The 15,786-nt window shown below is 45.2% G+C and overlaps 1 protein-coding gene across 1 annotated transcript in view; it reads right to left on the bottom strand.

The window, feature by feature from the left end:
• LOC115094260 (rho GTPase-activating protein 6-like) overlaps positions 1–10,306 on the bottom strand; it is a 340,951-nt gene extending 330,645 nt beyond the window's left edge. The window contains exon 1 of the mRNA XM_029607121.1: positions 10,013–10,306. The gene's annotated coding sequence lies outside the window, so the exon portion shown is untranslated. The remainder of the gene's footprint in view (positions 1–10,012) is intronic.
• Positions 10,307–15,786: the final 5,480 nt, after the last annotated feature.

Below are 15,786 nucleotides of genomic sequence, written 5' to 3'. Positions count from 1 at the left end.
ATCCAAATACACTACATCTACCAGTTCACCTTTATCCACATGTTTATTAACCCCTTCAAAAAAAATGAAGCAGGTTTGTTAGGCAAGACTTCCCTTGGGTAAATCCATGTTGACTGTGTCCCATTAAATCATGTCTTTCTATATGCTCTACAATTTTGATCTTGAGGATAGTTTCCACTATTTTTCCCGGCACTGAAGTTAGGCTCACTGGTCTATAGTTACCCGGATCACCCCTGGAGCCTTTTTTAAATATTGGGGTTACATTGGCCACCCTCCAGTCTTCAGGTACAATGGATGATTTTAATGATAGGTTACTTTTGAAAGAAGAAATGTCACATTAAGTCAACCATATCAAGCCCAAGATGTCATGGAAGAAGGAAGAGTTGCTGAGCAGCTGCAAGTCTCTTCCACATACACAGAGTCTGCCAAAGTAAAATTCTGTTATTGAGATGCAGCTATCCAAGATATTGCGAAAGTTTGAAAGGAATGATCCAATGTTCATGTGAAACTACCTACAGTTCTGGATCAAAGAGGGCACCAACTACCAACATGAAGGTAATTGGACCCATTTCATACACTGAACTAACACGTGATGGACTCTTCTGGTATTTGTCACGTTGATCCTGAATTAAACTTTGCACACCAAGCTCAATCACAATCAGTAGCACTGAATAGGAACTTCAGTTCATTTTCATGCCCTTTGTTGGCTAGCTCCTGGTATAAGGTGCTTTCAAGCAGGGATGACAGAAACAAGATTTTACAAATATAACTGGGTGGTTCTGGGGTGTTAGGCCTGACCGCTTTAGGGTTCTGACATTACTGAAGAAGTGAAACAATTTAGAGATCAGCAGCTCAAAATTCTGCAAGAAGCGTGTCTTGCTGTAGAAGGCATAGGGATTTTACCGCAGCTACCAAAGAAGAGAGACAAGAAGCAGAAACGTGTTTATGATTACACAGTTAAAGAATCATCGTCTGAAAAAAAGTGATCCAGAATTCAGAAGAAATGCTTTCAATACATCTTTGGACAGTTGTTACCTGTGAATTAGAGAGCGCATTCAAAGCAACCAATATTTGTTTCCCATTCCATTCAGTCATAAAATATAAGACACGAGACTGTGAAGAATTATAAGAAGTTTCTAAAATGTCTCCTTCACAAGTATCCCAGAGATCTTTCTAAGGATTTTCCTTGTGAAATGCTGCGTTGCAAAATCATCTTCAGATCTTATTTTGGAAAAGAGTATGAACTAGTCCCATTCAGAGCTGTATCCTAGGCAAGATTTGAAAATTATGCCTCGGCTTCCTGCTGCATTCCCCCCAACGCCTTCCAATGAAAGTATACAGTACACAATTTCACCTTTCAAAAGAGCAGTTTATTTACAATGTAGAAAAGTCCAAATTGTCATTTGTTGCACCCTCCAAGTGTGCTGTACCCAAGACAGATACCTGGCTCACCTACCTCTTGTCTCAGCTTTGTCCCCACTTATTTAATGAGATTTAGAAAAAAAACAAATGTAGCTAACTTTCAGTGGAAAGTGCATACCCCACAGAATTTTTGCACCCTGCCAATGACCATAGCAAAGCTGGAAGAAGTTTCTGGAAGCTTGTGCTCATCAAAAACTGCAGGAATTCAAGTATGGGACAAGAATATTAAACCACCTTGCTATTTTGTTTAACACATGTGAATTTGCAAGAGAAATTGACTTTGGAAAGATAATTCATGATTTTTCAGTGAAAAGACCAGAAAAATAAGGCATTACAGTGAATTGGTCTATTTATAAAATGTCTGCAACCATGTTGGTCTGTTAGAACAAAAATAACACTGGTCTACAGCCAAAATGCTTCCGAAATGAATGTAGTCGAACTTTACTAAATCAGGGTTACTAAGAATGAAAATGATGTTAAAAACTGCTTTTTGGGCACAATAATGAACGATGCAATCTGTACTCCTGGGGGAATTCTATACTATTGCAGAATGCAGAATTTGCGCAGAATTCCCCTCCTGTGCAGAATTTGGAGAAGGCCCTGGTATGCTGAGTCACAGTGAAGAGTGTGCAGGTCCTGGCGGCTGCGAGTGGAGCCCATCCCGCTCACAGTGAAGAGGGAGCAGGAGCAGGCCCCAGCATGCCGCGTTGCAGCGAAGAAGGAGCAGAAGCAGGCCCCAGCATGTCGAATCGCAGCAAAGAGGGAGCAGGCCCTGGTGAGAGTGAGTCTGTGTGTAGAGGTTGTTTGTGAGGGAGACTGAGAAGCTGTGTGTAGGGTGTGTGTGTGTGTGTGTGTGTGTGTGTGTGTGCCAGAGAGAGGGAGTTTATGTAAGCAGATTGTGAAGGTGTGTGTATATAAGTGAGAGACTTTTGTTGTGTGTGCCGGCCACGGCAGGCCCACAGTTGAGCCCACTTACCCCCATTTGCCTGCTCCAGCGCCTGGTTCTGCCTCTCTTGTGGCCGTGGGCAGCGCCTCCGTGTCCGAGCCGCTCCCCATGCTCCCAGCTCCTCCGCGGATGTCCCAGCTCCGTGGCGGGCCTCCCCATGTGGTCCGCGGGGAGATGCTGCCATGTTGTGCTGCGCCCCTCCCTAGGTGCGTGCGCACTCATCGGCTCAACTTTTAAAGGGGCCGCGATGGGAAACCACCCCACGGCCCCGGATGATGACGTCACTTGGTCCCGATACTTAGGCCGGGCCCAGTCAGTGCTTCCTTGCTTGGCAACAGGTCTCCACACTTGTTGTGTGCTTACTTAGTTGCTCGTTCCTGCGTTTCCTCCATGTTCCTGGTTCCTGGTTCGTTCCTGATTCATCTGTGTTCCTGTTCTTGATCCTGGTATCCATTCCTGCTCCTATGTTCTGTGTCTACCCTGCTTTCAACCACTGATTGATACCTGGCTTTGACCTCTGCTTCGTCTCACCACGCTACTGATTGATTCCTGGCTTGATCTCCGCTTCATCTGACTATGCTCATGCCCGTTTCCTGGTTTGATTTTTGCCTTGCCTGACCATTCTCTATCTGACTCCTGGTTTGACCCCGTGCTTGTCTTGCTACTCTTCATTGCCTGCCGCCTGCCCTGACTCCTGCCTGCTCTATGATGCTCCCATTGAACCTGCTCTGGACTTGGCCTCTCAGGCTTCGGCCTGTTCTTACTCGGGCGCCCTCTGTCTGTCTCCTGTTCTCATTGGTGCCCAGGTCTCCGGGCCTCCGCCTCGTCCGGACCAGATCACCTACTTCCGCTACCGCTGCTGGCCCCTGGCTGTTATAATCTGCTATGCTGATGGGAGGAGCAAGCAGATGGGAGTTAGCAATGTGTTATGCTTCTGCTCCTGAAGAAGGAGGAGTTAGCAATCTGTTATGAATTAGGCTGCGGAGTAGCAATCTGTTCAGGACCACCCTGCCAGGAGGGGCGGAGTTAGCTATCTGGTACGGATCTTGCTAGGGAGTTAGTAATCTGATAGGCTTGGCTCCTGTAGGAGGAGGAGTTTAGCAATCTGTTAGTGCTCTGCTCCCCCAGAGGGAAGGAGTAGCAACTGTTTTGCTTTGTTCCTGTAGAAAGATGCGCCAGCAACCTGTATGATCCCCACAGGGAGATGGTTATCAGATATTGATCAGCTTCCACAGAAAGAGGAGTAACACTTAGTAGAAATAGTGAATCCCTGGGCCGATGGCAGATGACAGCGCCCTCAAGTGGAGATCCTGAGAGGGACCACCGGCTAGGCAGGAGTATTGAGACAAACACAGATAGTTCTTTATTAGACTGGAAGTAGAACCACCAGAGGTGGCAGTAGTGAGTTGATGTGCCCGGCAGGGCTGAAGTCCCTCTGATACTGGAACTACGATCTCTGAGTTGCTGAGCTGTAAGGAGAGACTATAGGTAGTGAGTAGACAGGGTATGCTGGGCATAACCAGTGGTAGATGAAACACTCACAATTGTAGATATCTGTAATATCTTCCTATGCAACAGAGTCTTCAGTATTCAGGCACAGGAGCCGCAGGTGAGTACTGGTTCCTGTAGGCAGTCTGAAACAGAACTCACAATAACTGTGTATAGGATGGCTTCTGGAATAGAAGAGAGGCTAGGAGAAAATTAGGAACATGGGCCCTCGTGGAGCGAGTACCGGTTCCTATCTGCAATCTGCAATGATAACTCATGATCTCCGTACATGCGATAACGTCTTAGACCGAAGGGAGTCTTAAGATTAGGAGCAAGGGCCCTTGGTGAGCGAGTACTGGTTCCTGTCTGTAATAGGACTCATTGTGTTCACGTCTGCGATCGCCTCCAGGCAATAGGAGTCTTCTGAGTCTTCGGGAACGAAGGCCCTCGAGGAGCGAGTACCAATCCCGTCCAACAATCTGAAATCAAGAATAGCGAGAGCGGAGCCCCCGAGGAGCGGGTACTCCTGGTAAGTTTGAAAAGGCCGAGCAGTGGAGAAAGGTTTCCCCTTGCTGACTCGGATCGCTGTTGCAAGTAGCATGGACTGCCGAAGCAAGCCCCATTGGAGTTCCTTGCTAACTCGTTTGTAGTTAGCAAACAAAGACTTTTTAAATTGAAAACAGATGACGTCACTACAGTGGGATGCCCCCGAGGTTCGCGCCCTTGCTGGTACAAAGTCTGGAGCGCACGCACGTGCCCTTACGTCATCAGGAACATGGCGGGTCCATAGCGACAGGCCAGCCTGGGGATACCAGGACCAAGAGGCGGGGAGAAGCCGCGGCTGCAACTGTCCGTCTGAGCCAAAAAGAGTCGCCACAAAGGTAGAGAGGGTGGAGCGAGGGCGAGAATAGGCACGAACACAACACTGGCTGACTCTCCTGACATTCCTAAGAAGACCTCGGACGGAGGCCCACCTAAGTCCAGCCATACTCGGTACCCAAGGGCTCAACCTGCGGGGAACGAGGGCTGGTATTGGCGAAGCTCCAGCTGGCCTCCGTCAATCAGCCATCTCTGCCAGCCGACGATGGGGACCCATAGGGCTTGCCCTGCAGGTAGAGTCAAGCCCACCTCTGCCCAAGGGTCCACCTCCTGCGCAACAACTGTGAGCTGGTGTGTGTGAAAAAGGGATTGTGTATTTGTGAGGGAACTTGTTTGTGAGAGAGAGAGAGCCTGTGTGAAGGGATGTGTGTGTGTAAGAGAGAGAGGTATGTGAGAGAGAGAGAGAGAGAGATAAGTAGCCTATGTGAGGGTGTTTGCCTGAGAGAGAAAGGGAGACTGTGTGAGTGTGTATGCAAGAGAGAGAGGGAGCCTGTGTGAGGAGGTTTGTGTGTGAGTGAGAGGGAGAGAGGAAGTCTGTATGAGGGGTGTGTATGTGCATGAGAGAGAAGGAGCCTGTGCGTGTGTGTGTGAGAGAGCCTGTATGAGGGGCAGTAGTGAGAGAGGGGTCAAACTCTGGGAGTGACAATAGAGTGGAAGGGGTTGAGCCTAGTGGGGAAGGAGAGAGATAGTGGAGGGTGGAAGAGTTGGGGGGCCTGAGAAGACAAACTGAAAGGAAACTGGCCAGGGGAGGAAGGAGAGAGGGTGGAAGGGACACTGTTTCAGTGAACTTCTAGGGAAATTTTGCTCAAAATATTTAAAACTCTGCATCTTTAAATAATACCTTTTTCTGTATTACATTTTAAATTAATTACTTAAAGACTGTCATGTATATTGTGTTATTTTGACCAATATAAAGTATGCAGAATTTTGCATAATTTTCAATTTTTTGCGCAGAATTCCCCCAGAAGTAAATCTGAAGCTCGTATTGCATCACTGGCCACTCTGACAGTCACTGGAGCCTGGGAGGAAAAGTGTTCAGCATCCAGCACTTGTTGAATCAAGGAAGATTTTGCTACCATCCATACACATCAAGCTGGATCTGATGAAGAACTTTGTCAAGGTCTTGGCAAAACTAAAGCAGACTTTCAATGCATATCCAGCATAGCTCTCTGCTTCAACTGCAGGGGAGGAAGACCAAGATACTTCACGCATATCCAGCATAGCTCTCTGCTTCAACGGCAGGGGAGGAAGACCGAGATACTTCACGCATATCCAGCATAGCTCTCTGCTTCAACGGCAGAGGGAATGAAGAAAAGTGGATCTATATACAGACAACAACCAACAAGGACTGAATTACATAGTCTGGGTAAACAAGCATGGGTGTAGCTTGCTTATTGAGGCAGTTAATACCCCTAACTAATTAAGCTAGATATTTCACTTAGATGCAGTTCCAACACTGCTCTCTACATTAATGGTGGGGTGGAAGGGAAATAGAACCAAAAGGTTACTAAGAGCCAAGAGAAACAGATAAGTATGAGAAAAAAAAGTGTGAAACTTGCTGGGAAGACTGGATGGGCCGTTTGGTCTTCTTCTGCCGTCATTTCTATGTTTCTATATGTTTCTATGTTTAAGTGAAGCTAAGATAAAGGAAGATGTCTTTGTGGCCCTCAGATTCATGAATTTCTTCAAGATGATGCAGTTAACCGTGGATTGCATGGAAAAGAAAAGACGGCATGGAAAGCCTTCCAGCTAGTGGTAACAAATTTTCTCGGAAACAACAAGGCAGGCAACTACCAGGAGTTGGTGGAAAACCTCTTCAAGGCATACAAAAACCTTGGCTGCTACATTTCACTAAAAATACAGTTTTTGCACTCTCATCTAGATGTTTTTTTTTTACACCAAACTGTGGAGCAGTGAACAATAAGCATAGTGAGTGAGTTCACCACGACATTGCAGCAGTGTAAAAATGGTATCAAGGTAAATGGAGCCCATCAATGCTTGCAGACTGTTGCTGGACAGTGACAAGAGATGCTCCATTTCATGAAGGCAAGAGACAAGCCAAGAAGAGCCGAGCAGCCACTGTATAAGGACTAAACTATGTGCATATATGTATGTGTATATATATATATATATACATATACATATACATATACATAACAGTTTTTGGCCTTTTGTTTCATAGTAAATTTTATTTCTATAATCCCTTTGCTGATTTAATTTAAAAAAAACAACAACTAAAAACCTGGCTCTTTAAGCAAACTTTCCCTGAATAACTCGCACCCACCCCCCACACCACCCAATTTCATAAACAAGCACTCCCGATACACCATCTCACCCCTCCACCATAGCCACCCACCCCTCCCTTGCCCAACATATATGCTCTAATAATGTCCTGTACCTTCTCCATTAATGCCCTGTTTATGCCCGAGTTATGCACCTGCTCTGTTAATGATCTGTATATATACCCCCTCACCACTTTACCTCTATGGTTATGCCCGAGTAATACACTTGCTCTATTAAAGATTTGTATATATACCCCCTCCCAGCTTCACCTCAATCTGCATCCCGAATGATATGCATTATATATTCCCCCTTTTCCTACCTTCTGTATGCTATAATAATATGCTGTATATACTATAATAATGCTCTTTATTCACCCTTGTAATGTACTTGCTCTAATATTGTTCCAAATATATATCCCCACCATCATTGCCCCACTCTGTCTCCCTGAATAATGTACATTATATTTTTCCTCTCATCCTACCCCCTGTATGATATAATAATATGCTGTATATATATATATATATCCCACCATCATTGCCCCTATCCGCATCCCTGAATAATGTACATTATATTTTTTCTCTCATCTTACCCCCTGTATGCTATAATAATATGCTGATATACTAAATTAATGTTCTTTATTTGCCCTTGTAATGTACTTGCTCTAATATTGTTCTGTATATATATCCCCTACCATTATTGCCCCTATCCGCATCCCTGAATAATGTACATTATATTTTTCCTCTCATCCTATCCCCAGTATGCTCTAATAACGTATATATTTCACCCTCCCCTGCCATCCTTATGCTCTAACAACTCACTCTACTTATTACCCTTGCCCTTCCCTATATTGTATTTCTCCCTCTTCCTTGCCCCCCCCCAGCCTTCCCCCCTTCCCCTCTATACCCTTCCCCCTCTCTTCGTACCCCCAGACTTCTCCCTCTCCTCCTGCATTAATTCCCGCTATCCTGTATCAAGCTTACCCTTCCTCTCCTATAAATTTTGTTCTCTCCCCCTCCAATTCTTCTTCTCCCTCTCCTACTCCCCAATCAAGTTCATTGTTAATCAAATATGTTACTCCCTCCAATTTCCAAGTTTTGTTGCGCCCTGTTCTTTGTAACACATTCAAGTTCTCTGTAAACCGATATGATGTACCCACGAATACCGGTCTAAAAAAGCTTTTAAATAAAATAAATAAATAAAGTGTTACATAAACAGGACAGGTAAAGTATTATGCAACCATAAATATATGAAAGGTTTACAATTTATGATTGAAACTCTACTGTCTACGCACTATCTTCACAATAAACAGACGTAAAATGTAAAAACTTAAATATCACGGAAACAGTAGCCAAATCAACTGGTTTAATTGTCATATTTGAATTCAGCATATCAACATCAACATCAATAATAAACAGCACATTTTATCGCTGAAGCAGATGACTTGTAAAAATGTGTTGCCAGTGTAATCAAAACATTAATTAGATAGCATCATTATTAGAACTAACAGCCAAAAGGTTACAAAATAGTAAGCGATGTAGAAGGTAATTTCAGAATTAAAATACACATCTTTCTTTCATGATTTATGAGAATTTATGTATGTGGGATGGGATGTACTGGGTCCAAAGAAATTCTGCTTGGGCTCTGGATCTGTGGGAAGAGGGAGATTTCAGGACTGGAAAAGCTCATTTCTGGAAGAAACTATACAGCATAGGCCAGGTTTTGCACGCAGGGTTGGTGCAGGTAGGACTGGGGCAGCCTCTCACATAACAATTTTTTGCTCATGCCCCCCCTCCCCCCAGTTTCCATTCTCTGCCAAAGGTCTTCATATCCTGGTCTTCCTTGCCCACACTCCCTAGTCACACATAAACCATTTATCAAAGCAATGCTTCTGCCATGGGAGCCCTAGAAATGCAGCCCAGCCCTAAGCACACAGACCTCGTGGCAGGCATCTTCTCTTCCTTTGGCTGAAACAGAGGAGGGAGGGAGGTGTCGCCTCGGAGAGGGCTGGGCTAATGATCTGGTAAAGCGGTCTGCGCAGGTAAGAGAGGGAGGCCACCCATGGGAGTTTGAAGAGCTGTGGGGTAGAGGGGAGGAAATTGGAGGACCAGGCCAGTGGAGATGCCATCTAGGGCAGTGCTAAACCTAATGCCCTCTGTGGGCAACTTTTTTTTTTTTTTTTTTTAGCTATCCTTGCTTTTAGACACTTCTGTGACTAAGGAAAAACAGTTGAATCCTGCTTATTATTCGCTGTGACGGTCTGTGGGTTCTTTTCATTAAAAAAAAATGATTCTCCGGCCGCTTGGTAGAATTCTGTCAACATCAGTGCACACCTGTCACGTCAAGAGTCCCTTTGAAGCACTTTATTTGATGCAGCCATTGCATTAGCTCCGTTTAGTGTTACGACTCATACAGTTACTTCATGCTTATCATGAAGCAGATCACCAAAATGAAAAATCTACTTACTCCAGCAGGAGAGCAGCATACCACCTAATCTGTGTTTAACATACCAGTATAACCTGTAAGATGCATGCTACATGGACCACATGCATATAGACACACAGAAACATATGCACATACAGACAGACAGACACATACACTTTAAAGCAGGTCTGTCTTACTTTATGAAAGAATTCTGGATTACACTCTTTCCACATCTACAAAAGAAATAGCAGAGCAAAAGGAAAATGTCTTTACCATAGTCTGCTGCTACCAAGAGGTTTTTGAAACAGGAAAAGTCCTTTGCTCAGAGAGTTTCTGCCCCACCTATAGACAGTGCTTTCAATAAAATCTGGGTGAATGCAAGCATCACTACAGCAAAGGTTCTCAGTAAAGTCAAGAAACAAGTTTAAAATGGGGTTTCCCGTATGTCAAAGTCTCTTGGCAATGAATTGGAAGGACAGAACAAGAGACAGACAAGAGGCAAGGACAGCCAGTGCTGCAGACACAGAGAGCCACACGCATCGATGGAAACAAAACAAGACTGTATGTATTTACCTCAAGAGCAAATATGATTCCAAATTGTGGTTAGCAAGGGCAAAACTTTCTGTAGTCCTCTCTTGCTTTATTGGTTTTTTTTTCCTGTAATGCGCAGCAGTCCAGTCCTCTCGGGTTACTAGGAAACTGAGCGGAGCGTTAGAAAGGCAGCGCTCCTGAACTTAACAGCAAGCAGCAGGAGCCGAACTGAGGCTGAGCCGAAGAGAACCATCCTCTCCATCCGAGGGGAAACACATGAAAAGGGCAAGGGGGAGGAGAGAGACGGACGGAGACAGAGGCATTTCCTGCCCGCCAGAGGCGCGCTATGAACTCCGCGTGTGCCAGGGGCAGAGACTGGCGGGAGTCCGGGTGGAGGCAGTCCCGGCACCATCTCGGGCACGCGTCACGCCCGGGGTCCCAGGAGAGGCGCCGCGGAGGACATGCTGCAGACAGCCAGGTGCTGTCTGGGAAGCTCCTTGATTCAGCCCGGGATCCGTGCCGGCATTTATGGCCCCTGTTTCTGCACGACCATGCTGCAGCACTGCAACCTGTTGTGACCAATGTATTTGTTAATAAAATAATAATAATAATAATAAAGACTGGGATATATTCCTCTGCTGCTGCCAGTTAATTCTCTGACGTCCAAAGATTTCCTACCGATGATCATATCTGTTTTGTGTGTGTGTGTGTGTCTCCTGGTACCAATCAGATTCATAAACAGCCTCGTACCTGGTGAACAGGATACACTGAGGGCTCAAGTGCAGACTCTGCCTGTCACTATAAACACAGAGTGAACAACTATAAAATATAAATAAAATCTAAGGTTAAAATGTGAACTTAATGCCTTGAAAAGCCTGCTTTGCATTCAGTTATAAGACAAATTAGATTCATTTTTTTTTCATAAGTTAATAGTCACCTTTAAGTTGATTAATGACAAATCATTATAGATGCATTTACAGAATGCCCAAGCACCCTCCAAAAGAGTATCCACCGCTGGCTCCCATCCAGAAAATAATCTTCACAGTTCCTCCAGAGTACCTACCCTCAGTATTCTGCCCTGATTCCCTCATGTGTGGAGCACCTACCCTCAGTGTTGCAGTTTGATGCTGCTGGAGAGATAGTGGACCCTTGGGCCGGCCTACCTAGGGAGACAGGGTAGGCCGGGGGGCGGAGCCACAAGCTGGAAGGGTTCACCCAGGAACCAGGGACCCCCCGGGAGGAGCCCGTAGGGTCCCGGGTCCTCGGGACTAGGAGCTGACAACAGAAAGTCCAGAGGCTGAGATGGGCGTAGGCCAGGACCAGAGCAAGCAGAAAGGATAGGAAGTCCAAGGTACCCGGAAGGCAGGGAACCGGCTGCACAGGGCCAAGGGCCGGCTGAAGGCAGGGCAGCGGTCGGCTGCGGAGTCTGTAGCAACCGGAGACAGCGGCAGGCAGTGGGTGAAGCGGGGTCAGAAGCAAACCGGAGTCTGAAGCAGGCTGTAGGCTGAAGCGGAGTCGGAAGCAGGCCGGAGTCAGAGGCTGGCTGCAGGCTGAAGCGGAGTCAGAAGCAGACCGGAGTCAGAGGCTGGCTGCAGACTGAAGCGGAGTCGGAAGCAGGCCGGAGTCAAAGGCTGGCTGCAGGCTGAAGCGGGGTCAGAAGCAAACCGGAGTCCGAAGCAGGCTGTAGGCTGAAGCGGAGTCGGAAGCAGACCGGAGTCAGAGGCTGGCTGCAGGCTGAAGCGGAGTCAGAAGCAGACCGGAGTCAGAGGCTGGCTGCAGGCTGAAGCGGAGTCAGAAGCAAACCGGAGTCGGAGGCAGGCAGCGAGCTGAAGCGGAGTCAGAAGCAAACCGGAGTCAGAAGCAGGCAACGTGGAGATCAACAGGAGCGCAACTGAGAACAACTAAGGAGTTGTGAACCTCGTTGCAAGGCAATGAGAGAGAGTTTGAACACCGGTTATATCGGGACTTGGGCGTGACGTCAGCAGCGCGGGCGGGGCCAGGCTTCCGGGAGCTGGGCGCTCAAGATGGACGCCGTCCACTGGGGTAGCATCGGAGTTAATTAACTCTGGCGTATTCACCCCAGTGGATGGCACCATTTTGATGTACGGCAATGTGTTTGGCCTGGCTGGGTCACGGCATCAGGTCTGGGTCTGGGCCAAGGCCCTGGCATCAGGACCTGGCCTTTGGATTGGGTCTCAGTGTTGGGCCTCCAGGCCTAGGCCCCAGCATTGGGACCCGGCCTTCATCAGATACCTGACGAATAAGGTATGTTGTTTTTGTTGTTTAATTTTTGGGGGTCTCGGCTGAGACTTGGCATTGGCCCGTGCCTCTGCTGAGACCCTGGCATCGCAATCGGGCCTAGGCTGTGGCCCCTGCTTTGAGCCTAGGCCTAAAGCCAGGGCCTCGCCTATTCCCTAGGTGAGGCCCTGGCTTTAGGCCTAGGCCGAGGCGCCAGTGTCGCACATGGCCATAGGCTGCGGCCTCTGCTTTGGGCCTTGGCCTATGCCCTAGCCAAGGTCCAGGCTTCGGGCCTAGACCTAGGCCTGAATCATTAGTTTAAAACAAAACAAATGAATAAGATTTGTTTCATTTGGGGGGCCCCCGATTCATTTCGGAAGCCTCTGAATGAAACAAATTAGCCTTATTCATCGCATTTTGCAGTTTCATTTTAAAAGAATGCACATCCCTACCAGCTAGCTTTGAAAATTTGCGCTGGCTTGATTTCCCCTAATCAACCCATGCCCCTAAACACATTTACATTTTGAGCGTCTAAAAAAGGCAGCTATATTTTTACCTCAGTGGGGGTATATTTTCAGGAAATTGGGTCTAGCCACCTCACTCCAAAAATTAGGAAATTAGATGCTTATGAAAATGTATCCCATACTGGTTAAGCAGCAGACAAGAAAGGGTAACAATCAATGTAGTTGAGTTCAAAGAAAGGGAGATCATTCAATGGTATGTCTCATGGATCAGTTCTGGGTCTGTGTTCCATAGGAGGTTGACATTCAAAGGGTTTCTCCAGGTAATTTTATAGATTCACCTTGATAAAACCTGAGATTTGAATATTTCCTTTTGCTTTCCAGCTAAACCATTTAGCCAGATGAAAAGGGGAGATGATAGAGGAATTTGGGGGCATGTTTAAATTTTAGGCAATGAATATTGATATTCACCATTACCCACCTAACATTATCTGGATAAACCTGGTTGTTCTTCTCCCAACTGAACCAATGTCCATTTGCCCTTTAAATCTGGGCAAGCCGCACACGTGCGCCTAGGGGGGGGCCATGGAGCACTTTGGCGTCGGTGGCGTTAGGAGCACTGCAAGAGCAGGCCGCAACAGCGGCGGACTGCACTGGACGGCAGAGGCGGGAGGGGAAGCCGGAACAGGTCTCCTGCCTGCCCAGGGGAGGGGACACGCACATGTCATAAAATACGGGTCCCACGTGGCATGCCGGCTTTTAATATCCATGTGCGCACGTGCAGGCGGGTGGCCTGTTCCGCGTATGGGGGGGGGATTTTTTAAATTATGCGCGGCAACACGAACGGACCTTTGCCCAGTTCCTCCCAGTCCTCTCCAATTAAGGAGTGGATTGGGAGGGAACTTTCCTTTACCCCCATCTACCCTTCTTCCCTTTTCCCATCTCCTCCCTGACCCAGAAACTAACCCTAACTTGCGGGGGGGGGGGGGGTTTCTTTTTAAACTTACCTGCTCCTTTGGGGCACAAGTATGTTTCGCGCACTGGCCAGCTGCCGGTGTGCACTTCCCCGGCAGCTGGCCAGCGCCCACCCCTCCCCACCCAGACCATGCAGCTGGCCCACCCCTTTCAACTAGCCCAGCTCTTTGGCGTGTACAGGGAGTTACGCGCGTGGCCGGGCCCTTTCTAAAATGGGCTCGGTGCGCCAAGCCCTGATCACATGTGTAACCTCCGGTTTTAACGCATGCTGGGCTTTTAAAATTAGGCCTTTAGTATCCTGAAGGATATTTATCTTGTTGACTCTATGCCATCTCTAACTTAGTGCCACCTCCTACCAAGTTGAACCTCCCTATCATTGCGATATTTTAATTTGCAACCTGGTACAGCACTGTCCCATTGGTTATCCTCCTTCCACCAGACTCTGAGATGCCAATTATGACTACCGATTCATTTAGTGCTGTGCATTCTAACTGGCCCATCTTACTTTTTAGACTTCTGGCATTTGCATACAATCATTTCAATGTGTGTTTTTCATTTGCATATACAACTTTTTTAGCAATTGGCAAGGATAATTTGGAATCTTTTATTTTTTTTAATATTTTAATCATTTTTATACAAACTTTACATTTGCAAAAAATAAAGAAATATTCTGTGTACAAAGCAAAGATACATCAATACAAATTATCTTCATATAACAAATTTCATGTACAACATAAACCTTAGTCCCCATCATGGGGGGACTCATGGTCAGGACTCATGGTCAGGAATTATTTGTAATTTAACAAATCGTTAAGAGAACTTTACTTTTACTATGCAGTTCTCTACCTCAAATTTGACTCTTTATCCATCAAAAAGGTCTCAAGATGAACAGGTTCTTGAAATACAAACATATATTTTTTTGCTATACCATTGAACATTTACAAGGGAATCTCAAAAAGAAACTTGCCCCAAGGGAAATTACCCTTGGTTTCAATATAAGAAATTGTTTCCTTCTCAGCTGAGTACTGCGAGAGACATCAGAGAAGATTTGAATCTTTTGGCCGCAAAATGAAAAATCTTTGTTTTTAAAGTATTTCTGCAGTGTTAGAGTTTTATCTCTTTCACTGCAGAACGAGACCAAAAGAGTCGCTCTTTCTGGGATATCATCTATTGAGGCCTCAAGAAAAGAAGTCAGATTCGGAGATTCCTTTGTACTATGTCCATTTCTTCCAATTTATTTATTTTATTTAAGAACATTTCTATACCGACTTTCACAGACACAGTCTGACCAAGACGGTTCACAATTTCAAATATAAAAAGAATAAAAGAAAAGAAAAATTAAAAAATAATAACTAAACAAAACAACTACATAATAAAACAAAAAAATATAATATAAAGAAAGTAAAGTAATAGATAGAAAAAAATACAATAAATATTTATAATCCCTAATTCTTTAACATAACTATACTAATTTATAAAAACAAGAAAAGCCAGAAAAAATAAATAAGAAACAAAAACCACTATTTTCACATGGTTTGGCTATAACAAAGCAAGCTATTAAGAGTGTTATGTGTGTTGGATAACCGCTAGTAGTATAAGAGTCTTTAAGGAAATGGGTTTGTTTCGACAAGTCCTGCGAAGGCCATCTTAAATAGATAGGTTTTTAGTACCTTCTTAAATTCCTTATGATCAGTGATTAGTCTTAATGTAATTCTTCTTGAGACCTAATCTTTGTTTTAGGAATGTAATATATTTTTTAAATACTCTTTTCCTCTATTGGAGAGATGGAGAGTATTTCAGATACGTATTTTTTGAATAATTCAGTAGCAGACAAAAGTCTGGAAACAGGAAAATTCAATTGTCTAAGATTTCATTCTATTCATATTATCTAAATTTTCCAATTGTCTATGCATCATTAGACTGTCTTTTATAAAAGAAGTGTTTGATGAATGTAATGATGACAATTGGGCAGTTACCATTTTAGAAGATTCATCTAATTGATTTAACCGTATTTCATGTGTTTCCATTTCATTAATTTCTGATGTAACATTATTAAACTGAGAAATAGAATTTGTCAAGCATCTTTGCATATTCAACAAAACGTTCCAAACATCCTCCAAAGTTACTTTTTGCAGATCAATT

Source organism: Rhinatrema bivittatum, chromosome 6, assembly GCF_901001135.1.
Source record: "Rhinatrema bivittatum chromosome 6, aRhiBiv1.1, whole genome shotgun sequence".
Classification (NCBI taxonomy): Eukaryota; Metazoa; Chordata; class Amphibia; order Gymnophiona; family Rhinatrematidae; genus Rhinatrema; species Rhinatrema bivittatum.
The sequence above is the reverse complement of the archived record's forward strand: the minus strand, read 5'-3'. Positions and strand labels throughout refer to the sequence as shown.